This window comes from Heterodontus francisci, chromosome 17 (genome assembly GCF_036365525.1).
Source record: "Heterodontus francisci isolate sHetFra1 chromosome 17, sHetFra1.hap1, whole genome shotgun sequence".
Lineage (NCBI taxonomy): Eukaryota > Metazoa > Chordata > Chondrichthyes > Heterodontiformes > Heterodontidae > Heterodontus > Heterodontus francisci.
Window position 1 is genome coordinate 92,994,861 of NC_090387.1, and position 24,217 is coordinate 93,019,077.

General features: G+C 49.4%; 1 pseudogene; it reads left to right on the forward strand.

Moving 5' to 3' along the window:
- The window catches only part of LOC137378654 (septin-7-like), a 103,817-nt pseudogene that overhangs the window by 36,423 nt on the left and 43,177 nt on the right, over positions 1-24,217 (forward strand).

The following is a 24,217-nucleotide window of genomic DNA, read 5'->3' on the forward strand; positions in this document are numbered from 1 at the left end:
ATATTTTTAAGGCAGAGGTATATAGATTCTTGATAAGAAATGGGGCGATAGGTTATTAGGGGTAGGTGGAAATGTGGAGTAATCAGTTCAGCCATGAACCTATTGAAAGGTGGAGCAGGCTCGAGGGGCTGAGTGGCCTACTCCTGCTCCTAATTCATATGTTCGTACGTATGTTCGTATGAAAGCTCTGACTCTAATTTTTAGACAATGCCCCTAGCCCTAGACTCACCAACCAACAGAAATAGTTTCTCCCCATCTAACCTCTCTGTTCCCCTGAAGATCATGAAAACTTCAATCAAATCACCCTTCACCTTTTAAATTCCAGGGAATACAACCCAAGTTTCTATAATCTCTCCATGTAATTTAACCCTTGGAATCCAGGTTCTCATTTGGTAAATCTAAGCTGCACCCCCTCCCAGGCCAATATATCTTCCTCAGGTGTGGTGCTGAGAACTGGTCACGGTAACTCCAGGTGTGGTCTAACCAGGGCTGTGTATAGCTGAAGCACGATTTGTACCCCCTCGTATTCTAGTCCTCTGGATATAAAGGCCAGCGTTCCTTTAGCCTGTTTGATTATTTTCTGTTGATATTTTAATGATCTGTGTACCGGGTACTGTGTACCAAGTCTCTTTGGACCTCGACTGTTTCTAGCTTTTCACTATTTAGAAAGTATCCTGTTCTATCCCTTTTAGGTCCAAAGTGGATGACCTCTCATTTGCCTGCATTGAAATCCATTTGTCACAGTTTTGCACATTCACTTAATCTGTCACTATCTCTTTGTAATTTTATGCTTTCACCTATACTGCTTACAACACCACCTTTGTGTCATTGGCAAACTTGGATATGTGGTTTTTCATCCCATCACCTATGTCATTAATCATAGCTGTATCAAATTTCTCCTTTTCAGACACTACATTGAACTCAACCACATGACGATCACTATTCGATGAATGTTTATGCACCATTAGTCTGTTAACCAAATCTGGCTCATTACTAAATCTAATTTGGCCTACCCCCTTGTTGGAATCTGGAACACAGTGCCTGAAAGGGTGGTTGAGCCAGGAACCCTCACAACATTTAAGAAGTATTTAGATGAGCACTTGAAACGCCATAGCATACAAGGCTAAGGGCCAATTGCTGGAAAATGGGATTAGAATAGTTAGGTGCTTGACGGCCGGCACAGGCATGATGGGCCGAAGGGCCTGTTTCTGTGTTGTACAACTCTATGACTTTAGTTATCCTAATATAGATTGGAATAGTAATAGTGTAAAGGGCATAGAAGCCTGAGGGAGTATTTTTAGAACTCAGCAAAGGAGGACCAAGAAACTGATCAAGAAAGGGAAGATAGAGTGTGAAAGTAAACTAGTGAGAAACATAAAAAAGGAGTGTAAAAGCTTCTATAGATATGGAAAAAGGAAAAGATCAGCAAAGACAAATCTGGCCCATTACAGGCAGAGACAGGAGAATTTATAATGGGAATAAGGAAATGGTAGAGATACTAAACAAATACTATGGAGGAAGATGCATAGAGAAGCTCCCACAAATACTAGAGAACCAAGGGACAAGCAAGAATGGGGAACTGAAAGAAATTAATATTAGTTTAAAAAAAAAGTAGTACTGGAGAAATTAATGGGACTGAAAGAGTGTAAATCCCCTGGACCTGATGATCTAGATCCCAGAGTGTTGAAAGAGGTGGCAGTAGAGACGTTGGTGGTCATTTTCCAAAATTCTATAGATTGTGGAATCATTCCTGCAGATTGGAAGGTAGCAAATATAACCCCACTATTTAAGAAAGGAGGGAGAGAGAAAACCGGGATCTACAGACCTGTTAGCCTAACATCAGTAGTAGGAAAAATGCTAGAATCGATTATTAAAGAATATGATAATTGGTCACTTAGAAAATAATGTTAGGATTGGACAGAGTCAGCATGAATTTATGAAAGGGAAATCATGTTTGACAAACCTGTTGGAATATTTTGAGGATGTAATTAGCAAAATAGAAAAGGGGGAAACCAGTGGATGTGGTGTATTGTATTTTCAGAAGGTATTCAGTAAGGCCCCACAGAAGATGTTAATAAATAAAATTAGAGCGCATGGGATTGAGGGTAATATAGTGGCATGGATTGAGAATTGGTAATGGACAGAAACCAAACAGTAGGAATAGACGAGTAATTTATAGGTCGGCAGGCTGTGACTAATGGGGCACCACAAGGATCATTCCTTAGGCTCCAGCTATTCACAAACTATGTCAATGATTTGGATGTGGGGACCAAATGTAATATTTCCAAGTTTGCTGATGGCACAAGACTAGGTGGGAATGCGAGTTGTGAGAATATTGCACAGAGGCTTAAAGGGAATTTATACAGGCTAAGTTAGTGGGTAAGAACGTGGCAGATGGAATATAATGTGGAAAAATGTGAGGTTATCCACTTTGGGAGGAGGAATAGATGTGCAGAGTATTTCTTAAATGATGAGAGATAAGAAAGTGTAGATGTACAAAGGGACCTGGCTGTCCTTGTTCATGAGTCACTGAAAGTTATCATGTAGGTGCAGCAAGCAACTAGGAAGGCAAATGGTATGTTGGCCTTTATTACAAGAGGGTTTGAGTACAAGAGTAAAGGTAGTCATTTATGGCACAGAAGGTGGCCATTCTGCCAATCGAGTCCATGCCAAATGTCTTGCTGCAATTGTATAGAGCCTTAGTGAGAGCACCCCTGGAGTACTGTGTAAGTTTTGATTCTTTACCTATGGAAGGATATACATGCCATAGAGGGGGTGCAACGAAGGTTCACCAGGCTGATGCCTGGGATGGCAGAATTGTCCTATGAGGAGAGATTGAGGAGGCTGGGCCTGTATTCTCTAAAGTTTAGAAGGATGAGAGGTGATCTCATTGAAACATACAGAATTCTTACAAGGGGTAGATGTAGGAAGGATGTTTCCCCTGGCTGGGGGAACTGGGGAACAGTCTCAGAATAAGGGGTAGGCCATTTAGGACTGAGATGAGAGTGATGAATCTTTGGAATGCTCTACACTCGAGAGTGATAGCGGCTCAGTCATTGAGTTTGTTCAAGACAGAGATCAACAGATTTCGAGATGTTAAAGGTATCAAGGGATATGGGGACAGTGCGGGCAATGACGTTGAGGTAAATGATCAGCCATGATCTAGTTGAATGGTGGAGCAGGCCCGAGGGGCAGAATGGTCTACTCTTGCTCCTATTCCCTATGTTCCTTTAGTATCCTAATGTTTAGGTTAGCTATGGAAAAGAACAAGGAGCAATCCAACTTAAAAATATTTAATTGGGGGAGGGCCAACTTCAGTGAAATGAGAACACATCTGGCCCAGGTAAATTGGAATCAAAGATTGGCTGGCAAAACCATAACTGAGAAACGGGTTGACTTTAAAATGGGGTTACTTATTCGGGTGCAGGCAAGATGCATTCAGACAAAGGGGAAAGGCATGCCAAACAAATCCAGAGCTCCAGTAAAAGGGTGGTTTGCGATACACACATGCAAATAGGGACAGAAAATATAATATAGAGGGCTTTGAGGCAATATCAGAAGAGTTTCTTGTTTACTGTGCTTCAAGCTCACTTTATTATAGGTAGTCTTGCTGTTCATCGGGTCCCAGTGTTGTTCTTAAACCTTGTTCACGTAGGAGACTTTTCTCTCTTTGATCTTCACATGTTTTCACAAGATTCAGTTCCATGGGAAAGAGATGGGAGTAGGCAGACCGGAGAGGAGGTTATGCTTCAGTTCCAGAAGAACACGGCTTTCTGATTCCAAACACTGTCGGAAGTTCAAATTCCAACAGCCAGCTAGCCATGTGACTAAAACTGGCCTGACCACTTATTCTGTGTATTGGGTAAGCAATGACTGGGTCCCCGTTGTTCCAATACTATGCAAATGTATTTCTAGTCAGGGGCTTGCAATTTTAAGTTTTAAGGTTCATGTGAAATAATGTGTGTCTTTGTCTTGGCAGGTGGGAGGGGTGTGAGGGGGTTTGCCTGACAGTACTAAAAGGAGGAGTGGGATCTCTGAGGTAACAGAGGGCTGATGAGAGTAATGCGGTTGATGTGGTGTACATGGACTTCCAAAAGGCACTTGATAAAGTGCCACAAATCAGCTTTGTCAGCAAAGCTGTAGCTCATGGAATAAAAGGGACAGTAGCAGCATGGATATGAAATTGGCTGAGTGACAGGAGGCAGAGAGTAGTGATGCACAATTGTGTTTTGGACTGGAGGATGGTGTATAGTGGGGTTCCCCAGGAGCCAGTGTTAAGACCCCTGCTACTCTTGATATATATTCATGACCTAGACTTGGGTGTACAGGGGCACAATTTCAAAATTTGCAGATGACACAAAACTTGGAAATATTGTGAACTGAGGAAGATAGTGGTGGACTTCAAAAATACATAAATAGGATGGTGCAATAGACAGACAAGTGGTAGATGAAATTTAATGCAGAGAAGTGTGAATTGGTTCATTTTAGTAGGAAGAATGAGGAGAGGCAATATAATAAAGATACAATTCTAAAGGGGGTGCGGGAGCAGAGGGTCCTGGGGTATGTGTGTATAAATCATTGAAGATGGGAGGGCAGGTTGAGAAATCAGGTAATAAAGCGTACGGGATCCTGGGTTTTATAAATAGAGGCATAGGGTGAAAAAAAAGGAAGTTATGATAAACCTGTATAGAACACTGACTCAGCCTCAACTGGAGTATTGTGTCCAGTTCTGGGCACCACACGTTAGGAAGGATGTGAAGGCATAAGAGAGGGTGGAGAAAAGCTTCAGGAGAATGGTTCCAGGGACGAGAACTTGTTATGTGGTTAGGTTGGAGAAGCTGCGGTTATTCTCCTCGGAGAAGAGGAAATTGAGAAGATTTGTTAAGGATGCTCAAAATCATGAGGGGCCTGGACAGAATAGATGGGGAGAAACTTTTCCCATTGATGGAAGGATTAAGAACCCAAGGGCACTGGTTTAAGGTGATTGGCAAAAGAAGCAACAGTGTCATGTAGAAAAACCTTTTTATGCAGCAAGTGGTTAGGATCTGGAAAAAGCGGGGTAGTGAAACTAGGTGAGTTGCTCTTGTGGAGCATGGACAGAATGGCCTCCTGTGCTGTAACCATTCTATGATTCTGTGATTCCAGATTTCTGGAGTGGGACATGAACCCATAATCTTCTGACTAGTTCGGTCTCAGCTGGAGTATTGCATCCAGTTCTGGGCGTCGCACTTCAGGAAAGATGTGAGGGCATTGGAGAGAGTACAGAAAAGATTCACGAGAATGGTTCCAGGGATGAGGAATTTCAGTTATGAAGGTAGATTGGAGAAGTTAGGACTGTTTTCCTTGGCGAAGAGAGGGCTGCGAGTTGATTAGTGGTATTCAAAATCATGAGGGGTCTGTATAGAGAAGATAGAGAGAAACTGTTCCCACTCGTGAAAGGATCGAGAATGAGGGGGCACAGATTTAAAGTATTTGGTAAGAGAAGCAAAAGTGACATGAGGAAAAACTTTTTACACACAGCGAGTGGTTAAGGTCTGGAATGTGCTGCCTGAGAACGTGGTGGAGGCAGGTTCAATTGAAGCATTCAAAAGGAAATTAGACAGTTATATGAAAAAGGAAGAATGTGCAGGGTTATGGGGAGAAGGCGGGGGAATGGAACTGAGGGAATCGCTCTTTCAGAGAGCCAGTGTGGACACAATGGGCCAAATGGCCTCCTTTTGCACTGTAACAATTGTGACTCTGTGACTCAGGAGCAAGAGTGTTACAAACTGAGCCACAGTTAACAGCTTAGTTTGATGCTGTGAATTTAGCCTGAAGCAGTGAGTCTGCACAAAGCAGCTTTACACTGACAATAAACCCTCCAGACAGAGACTGCAGGAGCTTTACGCCACAGGCTTTGAGCTGGCCAGAGTTTCCCACGTCAGCTGTTTCCTTTCACCCTGTCTCACCGGTCAGTCTCCCTTGGTGTTTGCTGATATGAATCTTCTGAATTGAGTTGTCCTGCCCATTTGGCACTGATGTGACACATGCCTGGAGCTGATATCCACAGATCAGAGTGATTGTCTAGTGGTGACACATGCTCTGTGCAGCTACCTATAAGGGAATGCCAGCTCCAAACACAAAGTAAATAGATAGTGAATGAGTACTGTCAAACACTATGATCAGGAGTTTGCTGCATTTCACTTCCATGATCATGGTACTAAACAGAGCAGCACTCTCTGCGTTTACCACAGAGGCTTCCCTTGTGGTTTCCAGTCCTGTTGTCTTCAATTCCTCCTTGTTGTCGAGAGATGTGCATTCTTTCTGTTTGGCCAGCAACTGTTTCTTGGAAGCATCCGTTGGAAAGAGAGTTCTGTCGCAATCCCTGGAATACAGCTGGCAGGGGGAGGAGTGTTAATCTGAGCAGTGCGTTTCTGGGATTTGCTGCTGTTTAATAAATCCTGGTCGTGTAAATGGAAAAATATAGCAGGCAATTCTCATACATTACACTGGGATTGAAAGCAAGGACAGTCTAGGACAAGAAAAATCCCATCAAAATTCATCACTAACCAGCTAGTATGATTTATACCACTAACAAATTGATCTCTTGTCTCATTACTGGCACATTATTCAAAACATTCCTCCTTTGAACTAAGTAACAATTTCTAATACCTGTTTTAAATTTACTTTCCTCTAATCCTTCTCACACACCAGCCTGATTTGCTTTGAAGTAATATTTAGAATTGAGCCAGAGAATATCTACCCTTCCGTCCCTGCATCAGCGTTCCTCCCCACTCCACATTCCATATGTCCATCCTTGCCCCCTTTTTATCTTGCGGCCCCCTCCAGCCTCTGACTCAAGATGGTTTGCCACTTCAACATCCGAGTTGACTCTGAGCTGAGCTTATGATCCCACATCCCTTCACTTAACCAAGACCGCCTCCTTTCACCTCCGTAACATTGTAACAACCAAAATGGGCAGTAACGCAGTCCTGTTCTTTGAGTAGTGCTGGATCCTTTACATCCACCTGAGAGGACAGGCAGGGTTTAATGTCTTATGTGAAAGACAGCACCACCTACAGTGCAGCACTACCTCAGTACTACACTGGAGTGTCGACCTGGACTATGTACTCGAGTCTCTGCAAGTGAGACTTGAACTCTTCAACCTTCTGAATCATACTGGCGACAGGCAGTGTGTCATGTACAGGCTGAGGGACAGCAGGCAGTGTGTCAGGCATAGGCTGAGGGACAGCAGGCAGTGTGTCAGGCATAGGCTGAGGGACAGCAGGCAGTGTCAGGTACAGGCTGAGGGACAGCAGGCAGTGTGTCAGGTACAGGCTGAGGGACAGCAGGCAGTGTGTCAGGTACAGGCTGAGGGACAGCAGGCAGTGTGTCAGGTACAGGCTGAGGGACAGCAGGCAGTGTGTCAGGTACAGGCTGAGGGACAGCAGGCGGTGTGTCAGGTACAGGCTGAGGGACAGCGGGCGGTGTGTCAGGTACAGGCTGAGGGACAGCGGGCGGTGTGTCAGGTACAGGCTGAGGGACAGCGGGCGGTGTGTCAGGTACAGGCTGAGGGACAGCAGGCAGTGTGTCACGTGCAGGCTGAGGGACAGCAGGCAGTGTGTCACGTGCAGGCTGAGGGACAGCAGGCAGTGTGTCACATGCAGGCTGAGGGACAGCAGGCAGTGTGTCACGTGCAGGCTGAGGGACAGCAGGCAGTGTGTCACGTGCAGGCTGAGGGACAGCAGGCAGTGTGTCACGTGCAGGCTGAGGGACAGCAGGCAGTGTGTCACGTGCAGGCTGAGGGACAGCAGGCAGTGTGTCACGTGCAGGCTGAGGGACAGCAGGCAGTGTGTCACGTGCAGGCTGAGGGACAGCAGGCAGTGTGTCACGTGCAGGCTGAGGGACAGCAGGCAGTGTGTCACGTGCAGGCTGAGGGACAGCAGGCAGTGTGTCACGTGCAGGCTGAGGGACAGCAGGCAGTGTGTCACGTGCAGGCTGAGGGACAGCAGGCAGTGTGTCACGTGCAGGCTGAGGGACAGCAGGCAGTGTGTCATATATCCAGTGGTCTGCATAGGAACCAAGGACATGGGTAGAATGAGGAAGATGCTCTGCTGAGAAAGTTTGAGGAGCTATGGTCCAAATTTCAGTTGTGAGGGAAGATTGAATAGGCTAAGGGTTGTTTTCTTTGGAATAGAGGAAGCTGAGGAGAGACCTAATTGAAGTGTATAGGAATTTTAAAGGGTCTAGATAGTGGATAGTAAGTCTGTATTCCCTTTGGTTGAGGGTTCATAACCAGAGGGCATAGATTTAGGGTAGGAAGTTTAGAGGGGATTCAGAGGGAGATGCTTTCACCCAGAGGGCAGTTGGGGATCTCGAACTTACTGCCTGAAAGGGTGGAGAGACGGAAACCCTCATTACGTTTAAAAAGTACTTGGATATGCACTTGAAGTGCCATATCCTGCAAAGCTCCAGACCAAGAACTAGAAAATGGGATTAGGCTGGATGGCGTGGACACGATGGTCTTCCATGCTGCAAATTTCTGTGATTTCTACAAAATTAAAACCCAGAACCACAAAGGTGGTAATCTCTGGTTTGTTACTTGAGCCACATGCAAATTGGCGTAGAGTCAAGCGGATTAGAGAATTAAACGCATTAAACGAGTGATGTGGGAAGAAGGGGTTTTGATTCATGGAGCATTGGCACCAGTACTGGGGAAAAAGGGAGCTGTTCCATTGGAGTTGGCTCCATTTAAACCAGCCGAGGGTCAGTGTCCTGGCGAATTGTATCACTCGGGCTGTGGATAGAGCTTTAAAGTAAAATATTGCGGGGGTGGTGGTGGTCAAGTGAAGGGAGATTTAGAAATCTAAAGACAAAAGTTGAGGCAATAGAACCATGTAGTGATATGGGTAAAGACAAGCAGAGTTTAATGGTGATAGTGCATCAGCGAGTAAGGAAAGAATAGAAAAAAAAAACTTAGGTTTTTTATCTGAATGCATGAAGCATTCATAAGATAGATGAAGTAGTGGCATAAATAGAGATAAAAGGTTCAGATCTAATTACCTTTACAGAGACATGGTTACAAGGTAACCAAGGTTGGGAAATAAATAATCTCGGGTACACAACATTTCAAAAAGATAGACAGAATGGAAAAGGAGGAGGAGTAGCCTTGATAGTAAAGAATGGCATAAGGACATAAGTGGAAAAGGATCTTGGCTCGGAAGATCAAAAAGTAGAATCAATATGGATGGATTGTCAGGAATAACAAAGGTCAGAAAACACTGGTGGGAGTAGTTTATAGGTCACCTAACAGTATTTATACTGTTGGACAGAGCATTAAGGAGACATAATTGGAGCTTTAACAAAATAAGTACGTGGAGCTACGATGTTGTGGCCATTACAGAGACTTGGATATCACGGGGGCAGGAATGGATGTTGGATGTTCCGGGATTTAGATGTTTCAAAAGGAATAGGAAGGGAGGAAAAAGAGATGGGGGAGTGGCATTGCTAATCAGGGATAGTATCAGAAAGGGAGGTCGTCGAGGAGGGTTTGTCTACTGAGTCATTATGGGTAGTCAGAAACAGGAAAGGAGCAGTCACTTTGTTGGGAGTTTTCTATAGATCCCCCAATAGCAACGGAGACACGGAGGAACAGATTGGGAGGCAGATTTTGGAAAGGTGCAGAAGTAACAGGGTTGTTGTCATGGGTGACTTCAACTTCCCGAATATTGATTGGAACCTCCTTATTGCAAATAGTTTGGATGGAGCAGTTTTTGTCAGGTGTGTCCAGGAAGGTTTCCTGACTCAATATGTAGATAGGCCGACTAGAGGGGAGACTATGTTGGACTTGGTGCTTGGCAATGAACCAGGCCAGGTGGCAGATCTCTCGGTGGGAGAGCATTTCGGTAATAGTGATCACAACTCCCTGACCTTTACTATAGTCATGGAGAGGGACAGGAGCAGACGGGATGGGAAAATATTTAATTGGGGGAGGGGGAATTACAATGCTATTAGGCAGGAACTGAGGAGCATAAATTGGGAACAGATGTTCTCAGGGAAATGCACGACAGAAATGTGGAAGTTGTTTAGGGGAGGTCCTAAATGAATACTTTGCTTCAGTATTCACTAGTGAGAGGGACCTGGTCGTTTGTGAGGACAGCGTGGAACAGGCTGATATGCTCGAACAGGTTGAGGTTAAGAGGGAGGATGTGCTGGAAATTTTGAATGATATGAGGACTGATAAGTCCCCGGGGCCAGACGGGATATACCCAAGGATATTACGGGAAGCGAGGGAAGAGATTGCTGCGCCTTTGGCGATGATCTTTGCGTCCTCACTGTCCACTGGAGTAGTACCGGATGATTGGAGGGTGGCAAATGTTGTTCCCTTGTTCAAGAAAGGGAATCGGGATAACCCTGGGAATTATAGGCCAGTCAGTCTTACGTCGGTAGTGGGCAAATTATTGGAGAGGATTCTGAGAGACAGGATTTGATTATTTGGAAAAGCATGGTTTGATTAGAGACAGTCAGCATGGCTTTGTGAGGGGCAGGTCATGCCTCACAAGCCTTATTGAATTCTTTGAAGATGTGACAAAACACATTGATGAAGGAAGAGCAGTGGATGTGGTGTATGTGGATTTTAGCAAGGCGTTTGATAAGGTTCCCCATGGTAGGCTCATTCAGAAAGTGAGGCGGCATGGGATACAGGGAAAGTTGGCTGTCTGGATACAAAATTGGCTAGCCCATCGAAGCAGAGGGTGGTAGTAGATGGAAAGTATTCAGCATGGAGCTCGGTGACCAGTGGTGTTCCGCAGGGATCTGTTCTGGGACCTCTGCTCTTTGTGATTTTTATAAATGACTTGGATGAGGAAGTGGAAGGCTGGGTTAGCAAGTTTGCCGATGACACGAAGGTTGCTGGAGTTGTGGATAGTGTGGAAGGCTGTTGTAGGTTGCACCGGGACATTGACAGGATGCAGAGCTGGGCTGAGAAGTGGCAGATGGAGTTCAACCTGGAAAAGTGTGAAGTGATTCATTTTGGAAGGTCGAATTTGAATGCAGAATACAGGCTCAAAGACAGGATTCTTGGTAGTGTGGAGGAACAGAGGGATCTTGGGGTCCATGTCCATAGATCGCTCAAAGTTGCCACCCAAGTTGATAGGGTTGTTAAGGCGTATGGTGTGTTGGCTTTCATTAACAGGGGGATTGAGTTTAAGAGCCGCGAGGTTATGCTGCAGCTCTATAAAGCCCTGGTTCGACCACACTTGGAATATTGTGTTCAGTTCTGGTCGCCTCATTATAGGAAGGATGTGGAAGCTTTAGAGAGGGTGCAGAGGAGATTTACCAGGATGCTGCCTGGACTGGAGGGCATGTCTTACGAAGAAAGATTGAGGGAGCTAGAGCTTTTTTCATTGGAGCGAAGAAGGATGAGAGGTGACTTGATAGAGGGGTACAAGATGATGAGAGGCATAGATAGAGTGGATAGTCAGAGACTTTTTCCCAGGGTGGAAAGGGCTATCACCAGGGGGTATAATTTTAAGGTGATTGGAGGAAGGTTTCGGGGAGAGGTCAGAGGTAGGTTCTTTACACAGAGAGTGGTGGGTGTGTGGAATGCGCTGCCAGCGGTGGTAGTAGAAGCAGATACATTAGGGACATTTAAGCGACTCTTGGATAGGTACATGGATGATAGTAGAATGAAGGGTAGGTAGTTAGTTTGATCTTAGAGTAGGTTAAAAGTTCGGCACAACATCGTGGGTCGAAGGGCCTGTGCTGTACTGTTCTATGTTCTAAAACTTTGCTGACAATGCAACCACTAGGTGATGCAGTAAGTATTCTATTGTAACTTGCTGTTTCTCTATAAATATCTTATTGTAATAAATCTATTGGCTTCAGCTTGAAAATAATTATATGTACTGGCCTTGTGGACTAGACAGACAAGTGTGGTGGGCATCCTAGGAACAGGAGGAGGCCATTCAGCCCTTCGAGTCTCTTCAATGGTTTAATTAGACCGTGGTTGATCTGTTGGGGTGGGGGTCGGGGCTGGAATTCAGTACAGTTAGACACTTCAGCTCTCACAGCAGGTATGAGAATGCAGACTTTCTTTGTCTGTCTTTGTCATGATTAGAGTATTAGTCAAAATCCCAGCTCTCACTCTTCCCCTTGTTTCCCTTCTCCCCATGGCACCTGTCCTTTTGTGAGTCGGCTACAGAGTGCAGCATTCACAACAAACCTTACTCCACCTCTCTGTCTTAATTTCGTTACTTAGGCTCGAGCTGTTACAGGCTAACGTCATTTTGTATTTACAAGACTAAGCACACAGAGTAACATTTGGATCAGGCAACTTGTCACAGCACAGGAATGAGTCAGTTATCCTTTGCCCCTTTAAGTTTTCTGTTGGTGAGGATAAATGGTCAGTTCTGTTGCACTAAGTTTCTGGATAAAAGGTTTCACCGAGAGGTGCTTCTTTCCATCTCCTCTGCTTGTTAATGAGTACACCCCCTAGTTAACCATTCAGAGATGGTGGTAACTCTCTTGGTTGCTAGCTGCAGCTTTCCTATCTAGTCTTTCCTGATTGATTTCTGTTGCCCTTTGGTGATGCTTATCGATGCAGTTGACCATACGGTTGGCTTAATGGCTGAAATGCCATATCAAGTCCAGGAAACCATTTAATACCGAACATTGTTACACTGACACACAACAAAGCTACGTCCACCTGTATTGAAACACATACTATTACTTGCAATCAGGCAGAGTTTGTATGTCAATTATTAATCAGAAAGCAAAGGTCTAGGGTAAGAGAACATTTTTGGGACCAGGCAGAAATTTGGCAGATGGAGTGATCTATTTTGGAAGGATGGATGAGAAGAGGCAATATGAACTAAATGATACAATTTTAAAGGGGGTCAGGAACAGAGACACCTGGAGGCTCTCGCATACAAATCTGGAAGGTGGCAGGACAAACTGAGAAGGCTGTTTTGTTTTTAAAGCATGTGGGATCCTTTATAAAACACTGGCTAGATGTGAGCTGTAGTATTGTGGCCAGTTGGAATTCTATGTAATAAGGAAGGATGACAAGGACTTGGAAAAGGTCCAGAGGAGATTTGCTGGAATGGTACTTAGGGATGAGGGACTTCAGTTATGTGGAGAGACAGGAAAGTCCAGGATTGGTCTCAAGACAGTCATTTATTGCATCGAAGAAGGCTATTCAGCCCATCAAGTCCATGCTGGCTCTTCACGGAGCTTTGCAGTCAATCCCACTCCCCAGCTTGATTCCTGTAGCCCTGCAAATCTGTGTCTCAGGTGGCCATCCAACTTCCTTTTGAAGTCAAAAACAAGAAATGCTGGAATCACTCAGCAGGTCTGGCAGCATCTGTGGAAAGAGAAGCAGAGTTAACGTTTCGGGTCAGTGACCCTTCTTCGGAACTGACAAATATTAGAAAAGTCACAGATTATAAACAAGTGAGGTGGGGGTGGGGCAAGAGATAACAAAGGAGCAGGTGCAGATTGGACCAGGCCAAATAGCAGACCAAAAGGTCACGGAGAAAAGGCAAACAATATTGCTTTGTCTTTCAACAATCCATTAACATATTGTTTGCCTTTTCTCCGTGAACTTTTGGTCAGCTGTGAGGCCTGGTCCAATCTGCACCTGCTCCTTTGTTATCTCTTGCCCCACCCCCACCTCACTTGTTTATAATCTGTGACTTTTCTAATATTTGTCAGTTCCGAAGAAGGGTCACTGACCCGAAACGTAAACTCTGCTTCTCTTTCCAAAGAAGAGCAAGGAGAGGACACGAGAAGTCATTGGTGGATCGGATCAGGGAAAACCCTAAGGCTTTCTATAGGTATATCAGGAATAAAAGAATGACTTTTGAAGTCATTGTCTCCACTCGCACCACTCTCGTCGGCAGCGAGTTCCAGGTCATTACCACCCACTGCGTAAAAAGTGCTTCCTCACATTCCCCCTGCATCTTTTTCCCAAAACTTTCAATCTGTGTCCCCTAGTCCTTGTACCATCAGTTAATGGGAACAGGTTTTTCTTGTCTAGCTTATCTAAACCTGTCATAATCTTGTGCACTTCTATTAAATCTCTCCTCAATCTCCTTTGTTCGAAGGAGAACAAACACAGCTTTTCCAAACTAACCTTGTAACTAATATTCAAATGCCAGGAGCCATTCTAGTACTCAAGCTGACACTGACCCTCCTTTTCCATGAGCCTCAATTTTGTTAACCAGCCTTTCTTAAAATCCCATAGATAACATTCACTGCATTCCTTTCATCAACCACCTTTGTTACTTCATCAAAGAATTCAATTAGTCAAGCATGATCTGCCGTTTACAAATCCATGCTGGCTATCCTTAATTAACTCGAACTTCTGTAAGTGTCCATTGATATTTTCCCTGATTATTGTTTCCAAAACCTTACCCACCACTGATGTTAAACCAACTGGCCTGTAGTTGCTAGGACTGTCCTTACACACTTTCTTGAGTAAGGGTGTCACATTTGCCACACTCTCATCCTCTGGCACCACCCCCCGTATCCAAGGAAGATTGGAAGATTGTGGCAAGCCCTCCGTTCTCTCTATTCCCACTTCATTTAGCAGCCTGAGATGCAAGCCATCCAGACCAGGTTACTTATCAACCCTAAGGATAGCCAACTATTTTGGTACCTCCCCCCTCGCAATTTTTATCCTATCCATTGCCTCTAGTTTCTCTGCTTCTACTGATATTTTGTCAGGCTCCATTTCCTTAGTGAACACTGATACAAAGTACTCATTAAGTATGTTAGCCTTGCCCAGTACATCTAAGCATATACTATCCTCTCTGCCCCAAACAAGCCCCACTCCTCCTCTTACTACATGCTTACTGTTTACATACCAGTAGAAGATCTTTGGGTTCCCTTTTATGTTAACTGCTATTCTATTTTTATATTATCTCTTTGCCAGTCTTATTTTCCTCTTCACTTCCCCTCTCAACCTATTGTAAATGGCCTGGTTCTCACTTGGAGAGGTCACCTGACATACATCAAACACCCTCTTTTTTTATTTCATCATCATCTCTATCTCTCTTGTAAACCAAGGAGCCCTGTTTTTGGCTCCTCCACCTTTCACCTTTGTTGGGATGTTCCTAGCCTGTATCTGAAGCATCTCTTGCTTAAAGATCACCCATTGTTCCAATACAGCTCTTCCTGTCAGTCTTTGGTTACATTCTACCCTGGCTAGATCCCTTCTCATCGCATTGAAATTAGCCTCCTTCCAATCGAGGCATTCTACCTTATTTTGTTCCTTGCTTTTCTGCGTTACTAGTCTAAACCTTATGATACGATCACTCTTACCAAAGTGCTCCCCCCTAGACATTGGTCCACTTGGCCCACCTCATTTCCCAGCACTAGATCCAGCAATGGTTCTTTTCTAGTTGGGCTGAGAACATACTGAACAAGCAAGTTCTCCTGATCATTTTTGAGGAATTCCTCCTTTCCCTTTAATCTAATATTATCCCAATTGATATTTGGGGAATGAAAGTCCCCCAGTATTACCACTGTATAGTTCTTGCACAGATCTGATTTCCCTGCAAATTTTCTCCCCTCTCTCTCAACTATTTGGAGGCCCGTAGAACACCCCTAGTAGCATGATCAGACCCTTTTTGCTCCTCAGCTCTAACCAAATGGATTCTGTCCTTGCCCCTTCAAGGGTATCCTTCCTTTCCAGCACTGCAATGTCTTCACTAATCAGGACTGCTACCCAACCTCCCTTTTTTCCTTCTCTGTTTTTTCTGAAAACTTTATATCCTTGTATATGAAGTGCCCAGTCCTCGTCATTTTTAAGCCACGCTTCCGTTATTGCCACTGCATCATATTCCCAAACTGCTATTTGTACTTGTAGTTCGCCAACCTTATTCACCTCGCTTTGTGTGTTTACACACATGTATTGTAATCCTGTCTTTGCTTTCCTTGAAGTCCTTCTCAGTCCACTCCCATCTAATAGGGAACTACTCCCTTCTCTAGTTCTGTCTAACACTCTCGCTCTGACCCCACGTAATACTTTATTATTTCCTACTCTATTGCTATCTGTCTCTTCCAATTCTCTGTGCACCTTGGTTTTCCTCTATTGTATTATCTCCTGGTTCCCACACTCCTGCCAGGTTAGTTTGAACCCTCCCTAATAGCACTAGCAAATCGCCCGCAAGCAAATTTGTCCCAGTTCTGACCCCCTTATCCTGCGACTGTGCTCAACCGGGGAAATAAATCTGTGTCTACCCTGTCAAACTCCTTCAGATTCTTTGTTTCAATGAGATCACCTCTCAATTCTTCTAAGCTCCAGAGAGTGTTGGCCCAATTCACACAGCCTCTCATCCAGGAACAAATCGAGTGAACCTTTGCTGTCGCATCTTCAAGGCAAGTACATTCTTCCTTAGATATGGAGACCAAAGTTGTGCACAGTACTCCAGGTACATATCCCGAGTACCGCTCCCTAACACACTCCATTACTCTAGGCCCACTGTCACTATATAGTATATACTGCTTTCTTTCCTACCACCAGTTCTTTATTTCATACCAGTTTGCAGGTGAGTGCTTCGTTCGCATACATTCTAGCTGGACTGGAGCTGGCTGCAAGCTTTGATTCAAAGTGGCAAGGTATAGTCTGATTTCAGCTGCGTTTAGTTCCCATGGCCAGAAGTTCGTGTTCTCACACTGCCTGAGCTCATTACGTGTGGGAAGCATACAGCAGGCAGAGTTCATGCTTCAGAGCGAAAACTATACTTGTAGCTGACTGCAGCACCCTGTTGACCAGTATCATTGATGAAATGTGGCAATGTCTTCCACTGCAGGACCTAGCACTCTGGGTGATCTGTGCTGTGTTAGTGACTAGTTCACGTCACTCATTGGTTGTGATTGATCTTCACGTTTTTCTTCCATAATAGGGGAATCGGGACTTGGCAAATCAACATTAATCAATTCGCTCTTCCTGTCCGACCTGTACTCCAAGGAATACCCGGGCCCTCGCTCAGGATCAGGAAAACTGTGCAGGTGAGTTGTAGGCAGGCTGGAAGCTGTGCACTGGGTACGGTGTGTACATTCAACTGTTGGCATTAGGAACAGGATGAGCCATTCAGCTCCTTGAACCTGTTCATCCATTCAGTTAGATCATGGTTGATCTGTACTTCAACATCGTAGAATCTCGGAATGACACAGAACAGAAGGAGACCATCAATCCATTGTGCCAGTGCTGGCTGTATGAAAGAGCTGTCCGGTTAGTTTCCATTCTCTCTCTCTCCACAGATGCTGCCGGACCTGCTGAGTACTTACAGCACTTTGTTTTTATTTCAGATTTCCAGTATCTGCAATATTTTGCTTTTATTACAGTTAGTTCCGTTCCTCTTTTCCTGGAACCCTGTACCTTTTCCCCTTTCAAGTATTTATCCAATTGGCATATGAAAGTTTGCATTGAATTTGTTACCATCACCCTTTCAGAAAGTGCCTTCCAGATCATAACTTAGCTCATCTTTCCTCATCTCGCAGCAGCAGTAGGATGCAGCACAGGAGGTCATTTACCACATCATGTCTTCAGCTCTAAGGGAGAGATTATCCAATTGGTCACATGCAACAGCCTGGCAAATATTGTGCTCTTCTTAAAATTACTAATGAAACTGCATCCACAGGGAGAGAGAGAGCTATACACCCACAGAGGGAGAGAGAGAGCGCGCTCTGCACCCAGAGGGGGGAAAAGAGAGAGAGAGCTATACACCCGCAGAGAGAGAGAGAGTGCTATGCACCCAGAGGGGGAGAGAGTGAGCAAACACTGCACACCCGCAAGGGGAAAGAGAGAGGGCTATGCACCCGCAGGGGGAGAGAGAGAGAGAAAGCGCTATGCACCCGCAAGGGGAGGGCGGTGCGGGCGAGCGCTGTACACCGCAGGGGGAGGGCGGGCGGCGAGCGCTGTACACCCGCAGGGGGAGGGCGGGCGGGCGAGCGCTGTACACCCGCAGGGGGAGGGCGGGCGGGCGAGCGCTGCACACCCGCAGGGGGCGGGCGGGCGAGCGCTGCACACCCGCAGGGGGCGGGCGGGCGAGCGCTGCACACCCGCAGGGGGCGGGCGGGCGAGCGCTGCACACCCGCAGGGGGCGGGCGGGCGAGCGCTGCACACACCGCAGGGGGAGTGGAGGGGGGGGGCTCTCCCCCGCCCACGGGGAGGGGGAGGGGGGTGGCTGCACCCCCACCGCTTCCCCCCCCACTCTCGGCCTCCCCCCACCCCTCCCCCCCCCACTCTCTTTCCTCCCCCCCCACTCTCTTCCTCCCCCCCCACTCTCTTTCCTCCCCCCCCACTCTCTTTCCTCCCCCCCCACTCTCTTTTCCTCCCCCCACCACTCTCTTTCCTCTCCCCCCCCACTCTCTTTCCTCCCCCCCCCACTCTCTTTCCTCCCCCCACTCTCTTTCCTCCCCCCCCCCCTCTCTTTCCGGTCCCGCCCCCCCCCACTCTCTTTCCTCCCCCCCCCCCCACTCTCTTCCTCCCACCCCCCCCACTCTCTTCCCTCCCCCCCCCCCACTCTCTTTCCTCCCCCCCCCCACTCTCTTTCCTCCCCCCCCCCCACTCTCTTCTCCCCCCCCCACTCTCTTTCCTCCCCCCCCCCACTCTCGTTCCTCCCCCCCCCCCACTCTCTTTCCTCCCCCCCCCCCACTCTCTTTCCTCCCCCCCCACTCTCGTTCCTCCCCCCCCCACTCTCTTTCCTCCGCCCCCCCACTCGCTTTCGCTCCCCCCCACCACTCTCTTTCCTCCCCCCCCCACTCTCTTCCTCCCCCCCCACTCTCTTTCCTCCCCCCCCCACTCTCTTTCCTCCCCCCCCCACTCTCTTTCCTCCCCCCCCACTCTCTTTCCTCCCCCCCCCACGCTCTTTCCTCCCCCCCCACACTCTCTTCCTCCCCCCCCACCTCTTTCCTCCCCCCCCCACTCTCTTTCCTCCCCCCCCCACTCTCTTTCCTCCCCCCCCACTCTCTTTCCTCCCCCCCCACTCTCTTCCCCCCCCCCACTCTCTTTCCTCCCCCCCCCACTCTCTTTCCTCCCCCCCCACTCTCTTCCTCCCCCCCCACTCTCTTTTCCTCCCCCCCACTCTCTTTCCTCCCCCCCCCACTCTCTTTCCTCCCCCCCCCACTCTCTTTCCTCCCCCCCCACTCTCTTTCCTCCCCCCCCACTCTCTTTCCTCCCCCCCCACTCTCTTTCCTCCCCCCCCCACTCTCTTTCCTCCCCCCCCCACTCTCTTCCTCGCCCCCCCCACTCTCTTTCCTCCCCCCCCACTCTCTTTCCTCCCCCCCCCACTCTCTTTCCTCCCCCCCCACTCTCTTTCCTCCCCCCCCCCACTCTCTTTCCTCCCCCCCCCCACTCTCTTTCCTCCCCCCCCCACTCTCTTTCCTCCCCCCCCCACTCTCTTTCCTCCCCCCCCCACTCTCTTTCCTCCCCCCCCCACTCTCTTTCCTCCCCCCCCCACTCTCTTTCCTCCCCCCCCCCCACTCTCTTTCCTCCCCCCCCCCACTCTCTTTCCTCCCCCCCCACTCTCTTTCCTCCCCCCCCACTCTCTTTCCTCCCCCCCCCACTCTCTTTCCTCCCCCCCCCCACTCTCTTTCCTCCCCCCCCCACTCTCTTTCCTCCCCCCCCCCACTCTCTTTCCTCCCCCCCCCCACTCTCTTTCCTCCCCCCCCCACTCTCTTTCCTCCCCCCCCCACTCTCTTTCCTCCCCCCCCCACTCTCTTTCCTCCCCCCCCCCACTCTCTTTCCTCCCCCCCCCACCTCTTCACCCCCCCCCCCTCTCTCTTTCCTCCCCCCCCACTCTCTTTCCTCCCCCCCCCACTCTCTTTCCTCCCCCCCCCACTCTCTTCCTCCCCCCCCCCACTCTCTTTCCTCCCCCCCCCACTCTCTTTCCTCCCCCCCCCCACTCTCTTTCCTCCCCCCCCCCACTCTCTTTCCTCCCCCCCCCACTCTCTTCCTCCCCCCCCCCACTCTCTCCTCCCCCCCCCCACTCTCTCCTCCCCCCCCCACTCTCTTTCCTCCCCCCCCCACTCTCTTTCCTCCCCCCCCCACTCTCTTTCCTCCCCCCCCCACTCTCTTTCCTCCCCCCCCCACTCTCTTTCCTCCCCCCCCACTCTCTTCCTCCCCCCCCACTCTCTTTCCTCCCCCCCCACTCTCTTCCTCCCCCCCCCACTCTCTTTCCTCCCCCCCCCACTCTCTTTCCTCCCCCCCCCCACTCTCATTCCTCCCCCCCCCACTCTCATTCCTCCCCCCCCCACTCTCTTCCTCCCCCCCCACTCTCTTCCTCCCCCCCCACTCTCTTTCCTCCCCCCCCACTCTCTCCTTCCTCCCCCCCCACTCTCTTTCCTCCCCCCCCACTCTCTTCTCCCCCCCACTCTCTTTCCTCCCCCCCCACTCTCTTTCCTCCCCCCCCACTCCCTTTCCTCCCCCCCCACTCTCTTCCTCCCCCCCCACTCTCTTCTCCCCTCTCTCCCCCCCCCACTCTCTTTCCTCCCCCCCCACTCTCTTTCCTCCCCCCCCACTCTCTTTCCTCCCCCCCCACTCTCTTTCCTCCCCCCCACTCTCTTTCCTCCCCCCCCACTCTCTTTCCTCCCCCCCCACTCTCTTTCCTCCCCCCCCACTCTCTTTCCTCCCCCCCACTCTCTTTCCTCCCCCCCCACTCTCTTTCCTCCCCCCCCACTCTCTTTCCTCCCCCCCACTCTCTTTCCTCCCCCCCCACTCTCTTTCCTCCCCCCCCACTCTCTTTCCTCCCCCCCACTCTCTTTCCTCCCCCCCCACTCTCTTTCCTCCCCCCCACTCTCTTTCCTCCCCCCCCACTCTCTTTCCTCCCCCCCCACTCTCTTTCCTCCCCCCCCACTCTCTTTCTCCCCCCCCACTCTCTTTCCTCCCCCCCCACTCTCTTTCCTCCCCCCCACTCTCTTTCCTCCCCCCCCACTCTCTTTCCTCCCCCCCCCACTCTCTTTCCTCCCCCCCACTCTCTTTCCTCCCCCCCACTCTCTTTCCTCCCCCCCCACTCTCTTTCCTCCCCCCCACTCTCTTTCCTCCTCCCCCACTCTCTTTCCTCCCCCCCCACTCTCTTTCCTCCCCCCCCACTCTCTTTCCTCCCCCCCCACTCTCTTTCCTCCCCCCCCACTCTCTTTCCTCCCCCCCCACTCTCTTTCCTCCCCCCCCACTCTCTTTCCTCCCCCCCCACTCTCTTTCCTCCCCCCCCACTCTCTTTCCTCCCCCCCCACTCTCTTTCCTCCCCCCCCACTCTCTTTCCTCCCCCCCCACTCTCTTTCCTCCCCCCCCACTCTCTTTCCTCCCCCCCCACTCTCTTTCCTCCCCCCCCCCACTCTCTTTCCTCCCCCCCCCACTCTCTTTCCTCCCCCCCCCCACTCTCTTTCCTCCCCCCCCCACTCTCTTTCCTCCCCCCCCCACTCTCTTTCCTCCCCCCCCCACTCTCTTTCCTCCCCCCCCCCCACTCTCTTTCCTCCCCCCCCCCCACTCTCTTTCCTCCCCCCCCCCCTCTCTTTCCTCCCCCCCCCCACTCTCTTTCCTCCCCCCCCCCACTCTCTTTCCTCCCCCCCCCACTCTCTTTCCTCCCCCCCCCCACTCTCTTTCCTCCCCCCCCCACTCTCTTTCCTCCCCCCCCCCACTCTCTTTCCTCCCCCCCCCACTCTCTTTCCTCCCCCCCCCACTCTCTTTCCTCCCCCCCCCCACTCTCTTTCCTCCCCCCCCCCACTCTCTTTCCTCCCCCCCCCCACTCTCTTTCCTCCCCCCCCCACTCTCTTTCCTCCCCCCCCCACTCTCTTTCCTCCCCCCCCCCACTCTCTTTCCTCCCCCCCCCCACTCTCTTCTCCCCCCCCCCACTCTCTTTCCTCCCCCCCCCCACTCTCTTCCTCCCCCCCCCACTCTCTTTCCTCCCCCCCCCCACTCTCTTTCCTCCCCCCCCCCACTCTCTTTCCTCCCCCCCCCCACTCTCTTTCCTCCCCCCCCCCACTCTCTTTCCTCCCCCCCCCACTCTCTTTCCTCCCCCCCCCCACTCTCTTTCCTCCCCCCCCCCACTCTCTTTCCTCCCCCCCCCCACTCTCTTTCCTCCCCCCCCACTCTCTTTCCTCCCCCCCCCACTCTCTTTCCTCCCCCCCCCCACTCTCTTTCCTCCCCCCCCACTCTCTTTCCTCCCCCCCCCCCACTCTCTTTCCTCCCCCCCCCCCCCACTCTCTTTCCTCCCCCCACTCCCCTCACAGGGAGATGGGGGAGGGAGGGAGGGGGATGCCTCCGCCTGCAGGGAGAGGGAGGGAGGGGGATCCTCCGCCTGCAGGGAGGCAGGGTAAGGGAGGGAGTGGGATCCCTCCACCCGCAGGGAGAGGGAGGGAGGGGGGGTTTGACTTCGCTCATGGAGAGGGAGGAGGGGAGGCCCACCCGCCCACAGGAACACGGAGGGGTGTCTCTTCACCCACAGAGTTAGGGAGAGGAATGGTCCCCCAGACCACAGAGGAAGGGAGGGAGATCCTCCACCCACAGGTAGTGGGAGGGAGATCCTCCGCGCCCTCAGGGAGAGGGAGGGAGATCTTCCACGCCCTCAGGGAGACGGAGGGAGTGAGGGGCAGTTCCCTCTGCCCACGGGGAGAGGGAGGGCGGGGTTCCCTCTGCCCACGGGGAGGGGGAGGGAGGTGGCTTGACACCCACACAGTACGGAGGGGTGGGGGGTGGCTAGGGAGAGAGACTGGCACCCCCACAACGGGGACTGAGACATACTGTCAGACTCTCAAACCTATGTACATGCCTCCAGGTCTCCGATCCTGTGTTTGTGCGCGCCTGTGTGTCGTGGTGAATTTGTGAGTCAGTGGATTAGTGTGATTGGTGGAAGGGGTGTTGTGTATACGCTGGGTTGTATCTGTGCTGCACACTGTTTTAATAGCCTTTCATCAGTGGAAATGAGGTTTAGTTCACACCCCTCCAAGTGTTTCACTGAGGATTTCTTTTACTGATCTCTGACGACATCCTGAGCTTCGTGCTGGAAGTACCAAAGTTACAGTCAATAATTGCAGATTTGCTGCAACAGCAGACTGTGTTTGGTTGTTTTGAATCGTTCCTTTATAGGATCATAGAAACGTTCAGTACAGAATGAAGCAGTCATGCTTAGTTCCACATTTCTCTCTGTGACCCTGTCAGTTCCTCATCCTCAAGCACCTGCCCAACAACCTTTTCCAAATAATTTATGGAATCAGCTTCCAGCATCTTTTCAGGTAGAATGTTCCTGATCCCAACAACTGAGTAAAAAAATTCTTACCTCCCCTCTAGATCTTCTGTCAATGATTTTGAATTTATGACCCATTCTGTGTCTCTGATATCAAAACCTCTGATTATCTTTAAAACCTCTCTTTGGTCACCTCTTAACCCTCCCTGTTCCAAGGAGAACAGTCTTAACTTTTCTAGCCCCTTATCCCTGGTTATGTCCTGGGAATCTCCTCTGGATCTTTTCTAAGGCCTTTATATCGTTCCTGAAGTGTGGTGCTCCGAATTGTCCACAATACTCTTGCTGAGGCCTAACCAGTACTTTATAAAGTTCTAGCATCATTACCTCTTTGCTTCTATATGCTATTTATTTTATTTTATTTAGAGATACAGCACTGAAACAGGCCCTTCGGCCCACCGAGTCTGTGCCGACCAACAACCACCCATTTATACTAACCCTACAGTAATCCCATATTCCCTACCACCTACCTACGCTAGGGGCAATTTGCAATGGCCAATTTACCTATCGCCTGCAAGTCTTTGGTGGTGGGAGGAAACCGGGGAAAACCCACGCGGTCACGGAGAACTTGCAAACTCCGCACAGATAGTACCCAGAATTGAACCCGGGTCCCTGGAGCTGTGAGGCGCGGTGCTAACCACTGCGCCGCCTATTTATAAACACAAGCTTTTTTAATCACCTTGCCCTGCTACCTTTAAGGATTTGTGTATATATACACTGAGGTCTCTCTGCTCATCTACACTGCTCAAAATCATGCCATTTATAATATACTGTCTTTCCATATTAGTCCTTCCAAAGTACATTACTTCACACTTCTCTGCATTGGATTCCATCTGTCATGCTTCTACCCTTTCACCATCCTGTCTGTCAGCCTGAAATCTATAACTATCCTCATTGCTATCTGCTACTTCACCAAGCTTTTTTTTATCGTCTGCAAACTTTATATTGCTGCTCCCTACATCGAGTCCGGGTCATTTATAAGAATTGGAAAG